We start from the raw sequence: 12,442 nt of genomic DNA, 5'->3' as shown, positions 1-12,442 counted from the left end.
AATAAATTTATCATAAGTATTTGTGTTTTGTGCCAGTTCAAACAGCATTGTCTTCCCCCTTAGCAAGTGGGGCACCATGTGCCCCTTCTTTCATCAGAATGCCATCAAAGCACAGGTAAAACAAGGGTTTGCCTTACCACAAATTTTTTAAATTCTCTCTCCATGCAATGACCTTTCAATTTGTCCTGAAGTCTAACAGCACAAAATGCATTTGCACGAAGATCAACCTGATGCATCGCAGTGTCAGAGGCGCCACTGGCCACTTCCCACACAGCCCATGTGGCATAATTGAACTGGAGCGGCGCACAGAGCTGTGACCCCTACATTCACCCGAACATGCTGAACATTCGTGATCATGATGTCACCACATCAACAGGTTGATGCAACACCAGGGTCAACAATTGGTCAACAGAAGTTTGACAACCTCACCCTTATTCATTCCTGAAACAAGAAGCATTAAGAAACAAGGCGGGCCTTAATTTGAGACTACTTAAAGGTCCACTCAACACGTTAAAGCAAAGGTACTTGTTGAGATAAAGCTAGCAATAGTACTTTAAAAATTACTGGAGCAATTTGGAGGTGTTTGACCTGAGACTCTAACTAGGGCGAGAGTTGCCCTCCCGGTGGATATGAGGGTCACTGTGGCCCTTACATTGTATGCAATGGGATCCTTCCAGGCTGGACTGGGTGGCAGCATCAACATATTGCAATCTGCCTCAGGGTGTAACAAAGATACTGTACAGAGGAGAAGGGACTTGGACTGCTTCTCCCTGAGGGGAGAAAACCAGGATGAAAGGTTGCATGGTTTGGCAGGATACTGGGCTTCCTGATGGTGCAGGGCATCTTCAACTGCATACATGCAACTCTGCAGGCCCCACCAAATCAGCTGGGAGTGATAACACAATCTCAAGGGCAACCAATCTGTTAATGTGCAGCTGGCATGCAATCACACCAAAAAATTCAACTTGGTGAAAGCCCATGATCCTAGCAGTACCCAAGATGCGTTTATTCAGCAGCAATTAACAATTGTCCTTAGGCCTGCAAGACACACGATGGGATGGCTGCTCAGCAACAAGGGCTACTTCCACAATACATGGCTCATGACCCCCTTCAGAGGTTCTACCACACGAGGTCAGCGAGCCTTCGATGGAAGACATCAATACCATGGAGAAAGCAGTCTCCTAAAGCAAAGGCTTTGTTGTTTTGATCACTTGAGTGGATCTCTGGAGTACATGTCAGAGAGGTTTTCCATGTTTTTGATAGTGTGCTGCGTCCTCCAGAACCTTGCAATAATGAGGACCCAGCCATTATCTCCTGGGATCCAGAGGCCACCTCGGCAGGAGAAGGAGAAGGGCGGGAGGATACCAAACACAACTGGGTGGAGTAAAGGGATGCAATTGTGAGTGGTAGTTCAATTGAAATGAAGTACCCCACCATGCCCTAACAGTACATCAATTTCGAACACTCCATCACAAAGTCTCCTCCACCAACATCATTCAATAAACGCCAACAGCCTTTGGCCTTCAATAGTCAAATACCTTCATTCAACAACTTTATATCAATAATACAACAAAAAATTAATCACCCTCGTGCATCCACTTAGTCCCCGTCTCACAAGTGTTCTTGCCTAATCTAATGGCTGGTCACTCTGCTTTCACTAGGGCAGACTGCAGATGGCCTTGCAGGATGCCCTCAAGCAGCTCTGGGTCTTGAGGGCCTGGCTTCAGATTGCACCACTCTGGCATGTGAGACAGCAATCTGGGCTGCCAGGCTCAGAAGCAACACCAAAGGCATTGGCAGAGTGACAGTGGTGGGTGCATGAATGGTGTCATCCTGAGAGAGGATAGAAGACTCATGCTCTAGTGTGCCACTACCACACCTCAGCAGTCCTAGTAATCTGCTAGAGTACAGATTGCTGGACTGCTGTGAGAGTCTATGTGCTCCGTGGAGCACTGAGTTCCACATGTCAGCTGTTTGTACCTGGATGGCTGCATTCTTAGCCTGTTTGCCTCCGCCTGTGCTTCCAGTGCAACACAGGTGTTTTAGGAGGCCTCCATCTGTGCTGCAGTGGAATTTGAGACAGCGACCATGAGGTACTCCATCATTGCTCAGTTGGACAGTGCTGCCATGGGGGTTCCCACCACTTCCACAGCAGAAAGGATAGGCTTCCAAGTTCTGTACATGGAGCAGATCCCTCCATGCTCCTAATCAGTGATGGCAGGTTAGCTGGCAGGCCAGCCAATGCTTCAAGCATCTTGCTATGCATCCTCATCAGCATTTTCCTGTAGCCTGCCCCAACAAGGTGCTCATATGAATCCCCTACAACAGAAATTGTTCTGCATCCTCACTCTCCAGTGAGTTAACACATGACCTAACCTATCCTCTGCCCTGGCAGCCGCCTACTTGTATCCGGTAACTCACCACATGTAGATCCCAACTTTAAACTGGCCTCTGAGGTATACAAAATGCTAGTATCTGAATGAGTGGCAACATGTAAGGTCAAGTGACATGGGTCTTCCTTTTGCCCTTCCTACTGAGGGTGCATTCGCTGACCAGTAGTTCTTGACATCAGAAAGCACAAAAGTATAATAGGAAGGTAGGGCTGAGAGGAGGAGGGGATGGCAAGGAAAGCAGGAGGTCCATGGTCATTCCATCTACAGTTTCAATTTCATGGCACCGATCAGGATGAGGATGAGATGTGAATGGAGAACATGCATAAGCCAGCAACTTACCATCATCTGGATGGTCTTGACAGCACCGGATACCACTGGCACTATTGCACTGGTGCCCATAATCCTATGCACCATTTCCTCAACTGCACTGAGGTAATTAATGCATGTTGGTCCTACAGTGGTTATTTAGGTCTCATGCCAGTCGTGGATGACCTTTTCCTGCAAGAGATAGGGCAGAACACCAGTGACTGTGTTAGTGTCCCTTGGGTAATGTGCCTACCACAACTGAATAGCTGTAAGTTTGCGGCAGCATATACAGTGTGCGCACTTAGAAAAAGTGTGTGGATGAGGTGTGGTATAAGGATGTTAAGAGGTGAATCCTGAGTGCCAGGGAGTGCTGCTGGATAAGTAATGGGGTGCGGTGTATTGGATGGTGGGAGCGAGGTGGATGGTGTGCTGGATATGAGATATGATGTGCAGATGCATTTCCTCACCTGGACCACCCAAGTGACAATATTAAAGTTTTTCTGCCACTGCTGCCAATGTTCTGGGCATCAACCACCCTTGCCGTGTGCTTTCATTTCATGCAGAGGCTCAATCTTGAGGCCTTCCACCCCTTGCCTCTTTCCTGGTTTTTATCTCTCTGACTCATGTATTCAGGGTGGCGTCACTAATAAAGGGAGCACTTTTCTTCGCCTGGTGTCCTTCTCCCTCAGTGTCAATATGTGATTATCCAAGAGCTTTCAGTACATTGCTGCAACTTCCCTTTTACACGGACTTAAAAAGAGAAGGTTACTTGGTGCTCGTGGTTTCTTTGCAACACTACTCAGCCCCTTGACCTGCCTGCAGTACAACGGAGTCCATGCGACAATCAGGGAAATTAGGTCAGTACACAAATTATATGTGCTGCCCAACTTGCTTCTAATGAGCATGTTCAGCTCACGAATCATGGCCCTCACTTGCAAAAATCTAGACAAACTACTCCCAGTTCTCCGTGTCACCCTTGCTGTCTTTGCTTGTCTTCCAGTCTTTTCCTCCCTCTCTCATATACATTTCTCATTCTGTTTATGTTTCAATATTCATCAGCTCTTCTGCTCATTCTTCTTGTCAGTCTTTGCTTAAATCTCAGTTTCCCTGTATTGTTTTCTATGTACTTTCAAAGCTCTCTGGATAGCTCTCACACAAATTCCTATATCAATGCAGTCAATTTCTGACTAGTACTTTTGCCCTGCCAATCTCTACTGATGCTCCCTTTTACCTCTCACTACTCCAATTCTTCCTTTTTATTCCAGTGACCTTGCAATACTGCCTGTAACCTTTGTAATCTCTCCCAATCGTTCCCTTTGACTCCAGTAATCTTTCTCGATTGTTCTTTTAATCATGTAATCCTTCCCAATTGCTGCCTTCTACCTCACAAATTTCTAGCATCCACTGCTTTCGAGTGCACTTGCCTTCATTAAGATGGCATCACCAAATATTCAGTAGTTTCCAACTCAGGGTTTGAACTTCAGGAAGTAGAGCAGATGCTAAAGGAATCGAAGGTCTGTTCTGACAGAAGTTACTTTGGCCATTGAAAAATGAGATGGGTGAGTTCATTAGTAAGTTTACTCTTTTTGGCACATGCTGGCTGTTTTGATGTTTTTTGGTTGTGTTATATCATGCAAGCATTTTCTTATCAATTTTATTTTAAAGGTATTTGGTGGGATGGATGGGAATCCAATATTGCTGCTCAAAGCAGCTTCATACGGGTAGTTTTTACTGAATTTACTGAAATGAAAATTAATATTTCCATACAGATGTGAACATTTATTGTGGTTTTATTGTTCGAGATTTTTTTTAGCCAATGGAACATTTCAGCCATTCAGCATGTCCTACTAATACATTCTTTAATTACTGGAATATCTGAGCCAGTCAGATTTTTTTGATCTCTGCAAATTTTTTCATAAGATTTTGGATTTTTTGGATATTTTTTCCTATGAATCCATGCCAATGGCAAGACATACGTATTAGATACATAGACAGACAAACAGATAGACAGAGAGGGTTTCAGTAGAAATTTTGTTACTTGTTAGACTGTTGCTGTCAGATGGTGAAAATTCAAAGCTCCAATGGAAATTGTGATTTTTCAAGTCAAAATTACCATTGGGTCAGCAGAAAGTCAAATGGGACTGAAGAGGTCTAATTCTAAGTTTGGCAAAAGAGAAATGGGCTCAGAAAATGGGACTTCAAAACTAAATTTTCAACTTTGAAACCAAGAAAAACAATAAAATCTCAAAACTCCAATGCATTGTTACACTCCTGATTTGATCTGACAGTCATTTCAATGGCATGCGGGTTACAGGGACATAACATTCTGAATTAGAGCAGGACCACAAATCAGAGAATATGTGTCAAGTTGTAACAATGAATTACATGATGGAAAACTGCTCAAGTATTAAATATAATGCATTTGCAACATCAACCCAACCAGAGCTGGAAAATTCTACTTGCCAACAGTTACCAAGCTAGAATCCAAACAACTTGTTTGTTACAAGATTTCTCCTTCATTCCTATTCATTCCTACTTTGCTCTGCTGCAGCATCTAATCCTTCATAACCGCCTGGAGTTCTTCCTAACCCAGGTAAGAAAGGATGGTACTGCTCAAGTAATTGCTAACAGTTCCCATTTACCCCAAAACTTGATAAACTCCAGCCAGAGAATGATGATGTTATGTTTATACGAGTTCAAGTCTATAAAAATAAATGAAAAATAATTCTGCAGAATACTCAGAGACAGCATGGAAAGTGTTATTCATTTACCAGAACAAATATTGATTGACATTCTCTATTTATCTAAAAGAACAAGTGAATTACAATGATTTCTAATTCTTGATTTACATTTTGATTAACAATCAAATTCACATTATGCTTCTGAATTAATACCATACGATTTAATAAATTTAGCTATGAATTATTAATTTCCAAGCAATAAATTAAAGAAGAAAAAGAAACAAGGTTCTATGATTTACTTGACTAATGGTACTTTGTTTGAGTGGTAGTTGACAGGTAAGTATACAGTAGCATTCTGTGCAGAATGCCCTGCCCAGCTGAGTGCTTCATGACTTGTTTAATTATTTGAAGAGTTAAATATAAAAAGGTAGATGGATTGTTAAAAGTGCCCGTTCCCAGCTTTTACCCTACAATACATATAAAAGAGCCTCACCTGAATTCCTAATATGCACCCCCAGCAGATAAGGCTCCATTATTGGAAACATGAATTCAGCAATCTTGTAAAATTACCATTCTTACTTTATAGAACAACCATCTTACTTCATAGAACAGCATGCTCTTTCTGTTGAGATGTTAAATGAAGCCCTATGTGCAGTTTCAGGTGGATATAAAAGATACAAAGAAAAGTAAGGGAATTGCTTCTGATGTCTGGGCCAACATTTGTGCAAAAGTTATCAGGGGTGAGCGGAATGTGGAGTTGAGGCCACAATCAGATCAGCTGTGATCTTATTGAATGGTGGAGCAAGCTTGAGGGGCTGAATGGCTTAGCCCTGCTTCTAATTCATACGTTCTTATGACTTGACAAAGCTAAAAGTTACAAGTTGATTTGGCCAGCTTTATAGCACCTTCCAGGGCTCTTTTTAAGAACAGCCAATTAGGCCACAAATGCGAATGGGGAGAAAAGAGTAGGGTTTTGTGAGGCTGGGGGACATCATGGAGTTGGAAAGAGAGGATACAGCACGTGGGCAGTGATTGCCAGGTGGGGAAGCATCCAGGGCTCAGTGATTGCAGGCAGCATCATGGAGTTGGGGATGAGGTCTACACGGATACCATGTTCGGCCTGGAAGAAGCATTCCTGCTTCTCCATGCTCAAAAATAGTGCTTATAGATCCAGCCCTTCTTCCCTCCTTTTAACTGCTGGGTTTCACAAGGCCTAGGAAACTCCAGTCTCAGGAATTAGTCTAGATGGAAGCCTGGCACAGGGCTTAACACCGACTTGTTGGCTCTGAGATGGAGCCATGCCTGAAAAGAATATGCTCTCTAGATTGATTACTGCAATTTATTCACAGATCCACTGAGACCTAGATGATACAGGCTGCAGGCAACCCTGCCTTGCTCCTGGTTCTTGTCCAGATGAGAAGGAGCAGGGACTGGCACAGGTTGGGCAGAGGGCCAGGGGGAACAACTCCCTGAGCAGCAAGTGGCAGCTCAAGAAGGTCAGGGTGCCAATCAGGGGCCAATGCGACAAGTATATCGCAGGTGATGCAGCCATCTACAGATGAGCAAAAGATAATGCCAGAGGCACCTTAGGAAGTCTCAGAATGTGGCTGCTCACATCTGCCAGCTTCTCCGTGATGACCTGCGGCCGCAAGGACTTGGAGGCAATCCCTATATGGGTGGTATTAAAGGTCATCGCCACCTTAAACTTCTTTGCCAGTGGCTCCTTCCAGGGTTCCACTGGGGACCTGTGTGCCATTTCCTAGTCAGCAACATGCAGGTGCATCCAGGAGGTGACACATGCCCTGTTCAGGAGAGCGCAACAATGTGTCCAATTCTGCCTGGATCCCAAAAGCCAGGCTACAAGAGCACTTGGTTTTTCAACAATTGCAGGTTTCCCTCAAGTGCAAGGGCTACTGACTGTACGCATGGCCTTGAGAGCTCATTGGCAACAGCCAGTCACATTCATCAATAGGAAAGGTTTCCACTCTTTGAATGTGCAGCTGAAATGTGATCACTGAAGACAAATCCTGCATGTTTATGCTTGGGTCCCAGGGTGCTCTCACAACTTCTACATTCTGAGTCACTCCCGAGTGCCACAAGTTTTGAAGGACCTTGACGATTGTAGAGCTGGCTCCTTGATGATGACACCTGGCTGATTACACCAGTTCACCATTTGCACAGTGCTGCTGAGGAGAGGTACAATGGCACACATGCCTCCACAAGGTTAATGATTGAGCAGACAACAGGCCTCCTGAAGATGAGGTACAGATGTTTGGGCTACTCAGGTGGGGCTCTCCAGTACTCATGACAGAGAGGGTCCCAGATCATCATTTTCTGCTGTGCCTTGCACAACTCGCACAACAAAGGAGGGAATGTCTTGGCTGAAGGAGACACAGAGGGCCAAGATGTCTCCTTCGCTGATGAGGATGGTTAAGGGGATGATGATGATGAGAACCAGGATGTCGTGGAGGAACATGCGGAGGCCATTACAAGGGTGGGATGTGGCAGAGGGGCCATGACAATTTGATAGCTAACAGATTCCAGGCAGAGTAAGCTGCCAAGACATTTCCTTTACTGTTTGGTTTTCTATTCTCTGCTGGATGGTAGGCCCCAGCTCCTTTTTGGTAACAGGCATTATATTTTGCTCTAATGTACCTTGATTTATGATAGCTGAATTAAATTCACTACTTAACGCCTGCCCTGCTGGTGGTTTGATCATTGCATGTGCCAAACTGTGCTGATATACAGAGTCCTGGTGTTAAATGCACACATTAGAACCTGCAAAGCACTCTGTTCTTGCACGACCTCGGGAACCTGTAAGTAAACATTAGATTTTTCCCATGCCCTTACAAAATCCATGGCAGTTTGGAAGCAACATGAAATCTTACCGTGGCAGGGATATACTCATGTCACCCTCACACCTGCTCCCATGGGAGCAGGCCTTGCAGAGAGCTCTTTCAGGCAGAACCACATGTATGTGTCCACAGGGAGAAGCAGCATGAGAACACCATTCAATCCCTCGAGGTCGCTCCTCCATGCGGATTGATCAGGGAAGATAGTGTTCCTGCCCCCTGGTTTCCACTCGCCCATGATAAACCCATATCCCTTGACATCTTAATCAAATTTTGAGACTACTTTGGAGTTCACTCACTGAGAGTGCCTCACCTGCACTATGGGCTGTGGAGTAGCAAACAAACCAGACCCTCCAATTGCAGAAACTCCTACAAATCTCAGTCCTAGATGGCCTTAGTATTAGTGCGAGACTAATCTGTCATTGAGGACACCCCAAGGTTAATATCTTTGCTGCAAGGACTCGACAGACAGACAGACAGACAGACACACACACACACACACACACACAGACACACAGACAGACACACACACACACACACACACACACACACACACACACACACACACACACACACACTCTCTTGTAGTTAAGGCTAACTTGCCCATTGCCTCCTTACTTGTAGCCTTCATCTGCATGTTAGCTCAAAATGACAAATCACCAAAAACAGCTAGTAATGATTGGATATATCCACCACAGCTTTCTCCAAACATGTAGGGAAGCCTCTGGTTTTCCACCATTAAGAAGACAGCAGAAAGCTTCACTCTTTCAACACTGAAACTGCGTCTACAGTGTTCCTTGCACTTCTTGCCTCTACCCACATTTCACATCAGGGCAACAGGATGTGCGATAACCTGGTTGAACACTCTGCACAGAGATCAGAACATGGTGAGATGCAAGTAATGGATTGCATGATGCGTGCCCAGGCTGCACACACACACAAAGGATGGCCAGTGCTTAAGCATTCACACATGGGATTATTGGGCAATCACCATGTTGATAATGTGAGAGAACTGAATCTAGAGGAGTTTATTATTGGACTCTGATGCGGACCCAAATTCCACATTCTTTAACACCCGCAGCTGTTGAAGCAACTTGCAGCAAGATGGAATCAAGGATGTTTTCAAACTGTGCAAGTGAACATAAATTTATGAGTACCAAAAGTATACTCATTGGCTGTACAACCATGCCACTATGTACCTTCAAAATATCTTTATGTTCCTTTCTCTATTACTACATCTGGGTGCAGCCCCAACATCCATAGCGAGCTGGAGGCAGCCTACTATCAGCCACGCCCCATTGACAGTTATGACTTTGCTGGATATCCTTTGGTGGCTTGAGGCCTAGAGTTCACCAGCCAAATAACGGTCTCCTGCTCAGACACAAGTGCACCCTCCTCGGTCTGACCTATTTGAGGTGATGGGTCTTTGGTAGAGGGGAGTTGGAGTAGCAGGGCACCCTTGGAGTGCCCTGGAAGGAAGCCCCTGGGGTGCCAAGCTGGCACTCCTCCTCCCTGAGGGTGCCCACTGGCACCTCCCTGACTCCTTGAAGAGAAGGGGTACCTGGAGGGAGGTTGATGTACCCCATCCCGCTTATCCGCTGTTGCACTGTACTCATGGCTGGAGCAATGACGTTCAAGTCTGAGCACATATCCGACAGCCTCTGTGCATTCTCCTGAACCTGGGTCTCCAAGGCGGGCTCCACCCTCCCTGTGGAGGCAACCAAGCACTCGTATGCCGGAGCCACAACAGCAGACAGACTGTAGACAGACTCCTCCAGCCTTTGGTCCAGCCTACACATGACCTCTGGCATCTCTACCTGATGTTTCCCTGTCTGTCTCTGCATCTCCATCAGGTCTGTTATGGCCAAGTCCAGAGGTTCACCAAGTGCATAAGGCTAAACAGGGGGCTGATCTCCAGCAGTCCTCAGAGTGTCAGAGGCCTCGGCTGTCAGTTCCTCCACCAGCTGTGGACCTGTGTCAGTAATGTGCTCACCAGATTGTGACCCCAAGCCTACTCTCAAATGTGCACCCCGTGAAGTGAATGTATTTGCACTGGTGGAGGGTGCAGGTGAAAGCACATCCTCTGAGGTTCCTGAGGCATCCTCCTCAGAGGTGGGGTTGGAATGGAGCTGTGGCTGGTCTCTGTTATGGGCCTCCCCCTTTTCCTTTCTGGTACCTGGGATGGAGAAAATAAATATTTAATGAATGCCTAAGCAGGCTTCTTAATTAAGGTAATGTATTACTCTGCAGGTGTATTTGACAACTGCAGATTGGAGGCATTCTCACTGCCTTCCTTGGGGAGTCCTAGCTCACCTTCAGCACAGGCACAGTTCTGTTCATTCCCGGTTAGCTCAGCAGCCTCGAAAGGGGTGAGGACTCGAATATCCAGAATGCGCCTCCAGTCTTGGCCCACTCACTTTTATTGTGGATGTTTTTGTTCTGCAGACAGACAGAAGGATTAAGTGTCAACCCAATGGGTGTATGAACAGTTGAGGAGCATGTATGCCTATAGCAGTTCCTGAATCCTCCTGTAAGCGATTAAAAAGCAGGATGTCCTGCAACTGACAGAACATTGAAAGCATGAAGTGGTTGGCACACATTCAGTGCACACGTACCATCTGCTGCTGAGTCATGCAACCCAAATTCCTGTCTAACATCCCTGTGCACTGGCACACTGTCATTGCCAGATGCCCTTATGAGTATCACTTTGCAGTGATTAGACGGTGCCACTTACCCTGATGGAGTCCAACAGATCATTCGTCTTCTTCCTGCACTGCTGGGTAGTTCTCTGATGGGTCCACGGGTGCTAACCTCAACTACCACATCCACCTAGGCTAGAGTGGTCAGACAAAAGGGCCTCCTGCTGCCATCCCTGGGAATAGGGATTCCCAGGAATGGCAGCAGTTCTTTGACAGCTTGGACATTTCCAATAAGCTTATGCACTTTTTACTCACAATCATATCTATTTTTAGCAATTCCAAAAGACACTTGATCTGTCCTAAAGGTGACCCAGGACCATATCCAATGGGGTACCTTACCGCTGCAAAAGGGTACCTCGGCTATCCAAATGAATCCACAAGCTTCAGACCAATTCTTATCTGGTCTACTCTGCACACTTCAGGTTTCAGACAACTACCTCATCAAAATCACACAAATGGAGGCAGCTGCTGATTTATTTGGACAATTTTTCCTATGAACCAAGAATGTTCAATTTATAGCCCGTCCCCATTCCTCCTGCGAAGATGGTGGAGACCAGGATGAGGGGGGATCTGATTGAAACTTACAGAATACTGAAAGGCCTGGATAGAGTGGACATGGGGAAGATGTTTCCATTAGTAGGAGAGACTAGGACCTGAGGGTACAGCCTCAGAGTAAAGGGAAGACCTTTTAGAACAGAGATGAGGAGAAACTTCTTTAGCCAGAGAGTGGTGAATCCAAGGAATTCATTGCCACGGAAGGCTATGGAGGCCAGGTCATTGAGTGTATTTAAGACCGAGATAGATAGGTTCTTGATTGGTAAGGTGATCAAAGGTTACGGGGAAAAGGCGGGAGAATGGAGTTGAGAAACTTATCAGCCATAAGACCATAAGACATAGGAGCAGAAATTAGGCCATTCGGCCCATTGAGTCTGCTCTGCCATTCAATCATGGCTGATAAGTTTCTTAGACCCAGAGTCCTCAAACGTTCCTCATATGTTAAGCCTTTCATTCCTGGGATCATTCTTGTGAACCTCCTCTGGACCCTCTCCAGGGCCAGCACATCCTACCTGAGATATGGGACCCAAAATTGCTCACAATATTCTAAATGTGATCTGACCACAGCCTTTTAAAGCCTCAGCAGCACATCCCTTCTTTTATATTCTAGTCCTCTCGGAATAAATGCCAACATTGCATTTGCCTTCCTAACTACCAACTCAACCTGCAAGTTAACCTTAAGAGAATCCTGGACTAGGACTCCCAAGTCCCTTTGCACTCCAGATTTCTGAATTCTCTCCCCATTTAGAAAATAGTCTATGCCTCTATTCTTCCTACCAAAGTGCATGACCTCACACTTCCCCACGTTGTATTCCATCTGCCACTTCTTTGCCCATTCTCTTAACCTTCTGCAGCCTCCCCACCTCCTCAATACTACCTGTCCCTCCACCTATCTTTGTATCATCTGCAAACTTAGTCAGGATGCCCTCAGTTCCTTCATTTAGATCATTAATGTA

The 12,442-nt window shown here is 45.5% G+C and overlaps 1 protein-coding gene across 2 annotated transcripts in view; it reads right to left on the bottom strand.

The window, feature by feature from the left end:
• creb5b (cAMP responsive element binding protein 5b) overlaps positions 1-12,442 on the bottom strand; it is a 461,587-nt gene that overhangs the window by 430,877 nt on the left and 18,268 nt on the right. The window contains exon 1 of one of the 2 annotated variants that reach the window (XM_041184408.1): positions 10,546-10,562. The exons of the other annotated variant lie outside the window; for it this stretch is intronic. The gene's annotated coding sequence lies outside the window, so the exon portion shown is untranslated. Of the gene's footprint in view, positions 1-10,545; positions 10,563-12,442 lie in introns of those variants that run through there. 2 annotated transcript variants of the gene reach the window in all.

The sequence above is a fragment of the Carcharodon carcharias genome, chromosome 3, assembly GCF_017639515.1.
Source record: "Carcharodon carcharias isolate sCarCar2 chromosome 3, sCarCar2.pri, whole genome shotgun sequence".
Taxonomy (NCBI): domain Eukaryota; kingdom Metazoa; phylum Chordata; class Chondrichthyes; order Lamniformes; family Lamnidae; genus Carcharodon; species Carcharodon carcharias.
The sequence above is the reverse complement of the archived record's forward strand: the minus strand, read 5'-3'. Positions and strand labels throughout refer to the sequence as shown.